The sequence below is a fragment of the Vespa velutina genome, chromosome 8 (assembly GCF_912470025.1).
Source record: "Vespa velutina chromosome 8, iVesVel2.1, whole genome shotgun sequence".
NCBI classification, from domain to species: Eukaryota; Metazoa; Arthropoda; class Insecta; order Hymenoptera; family Vespidae; genus Vespa; species Vespa velutina.
The window spans coordinates 8,960,901-8,962,212 of NC_062195.1; the positions used below are offsets into that span (position 1 = coordinate 8,960,901).

General features: G+C 25.0%; 1 long non-coding RNA gene across 1 annotated transcript; it reads left to right on the top strand.

Moving 5' to 3' along the window:
- Positions 1–234: 234 nt before the first annotated feature.
- On the top strand, positions 235–1,022 carry LOC124951095. Its single transcript, XR_007101518.1, has 3 exons — positions 235–329; positions 530–751; positions 949–1,022. It is a non-coding gene; the product is annotated as an uncharacterized LOC124951095 (long non-coding RNA).
- Positions 1,023–1,312: the final 290 nt, after the last annotated feature.

Sequence of the window (1,312 nt, forward strand, 5' to 3'; positions counted from 1 at the left end):
AGCTCGTGAAATTTTTACATCATACTTTCTATTGAATTTTCTTATATCTTTTTTGATGATAATATACAAAAAAGGTGTCATAATAATCTATGCTAGAGAAAAATATAATATATAAGTGTATATTTTCACTAATTATTACATTAAAAAAAATAATCGACGAATGTATATATATATACTTTATATACATTTGTCATCTAGTAAAATTGTACCTCTGCCTTTGTTCTATATAGAATAGGTTATCCCGAAACTTGCATCAAGTAGGAGAAATAAATATAAGAGATTGGAAAGTAATATCTTATTAATTATTTTTATCGATAAAATCAAAAAAGGTAACAACGGAATCATTAGCTTCATAACTATGAAGCTATGAATTACGAATTTAGACGCTTACTAATATACTACATATTACTTATAAAATCTCTTCATTTCTAGTTTATAAAATAAAGAACGAACTACAATTTTTTCTTAAATTTAATAATATCTATGAAAATCAGTAATAGGGATATGAGCTTTTTCTTTTTTGCCACAGATTTCGAGGGTGACCACTGTACGAAACTTTCTCTTCGTGACAAATATGAAAAACAGCATTTATACCAATAATGAGAACAAGAGTAAGGCGTAATTCTTAAGCATAGTTTTGATGAACGCGGAGCATGAAATTACGACTAGTAAATTTATATAGTGGAGAAATAAATTGATTGACACAGTTGTTGGTCATGCAGCTAATGGAAGAGAAGTTGTTCTGTTTTAGGTAATAATTAATATTAATAAATTAATAAATTGTAGGTAATAGTTAATGTTTATTAAATCATTTTTGTAATATTTTTGTTTATTTCATTGTTACTTTTTATTAGTAAATACTCAAGTAACCTCTTGTTATTTTCTGTTTATATTTTTTAATGATTTTTTTTTATTGATACTAATGATATTGTTTGTATTTTATTTCAGATTATTATTGCACAATTTATGGAGTCATGGATGAATCAATCTTTGTTTCGATAAAATAAAAGAAGTGAAATCGATTTAGAGTTTTATTGTTAATTTGCATTCGTTTGTATTTTGTGATTTCAATTAAATTTTAGGTGCATGTGTACTTGAATAGATTGTTAACAAAGCAGTCATTAAGTTAGTGTTTGTTCGTATAAAGTTTTATTAATGTTTGTTTTTTGTTTTTTTACAGATCGATAGACTGTACTTTATATGTGAAACATCCAATTAAATTAAATTTATTGTCTGTCTCTTGATCAATAAATAATTATCGCGTATTAAAGTCAATGCATCATGGAAGACGATCAAGAAACTAGTATATTTC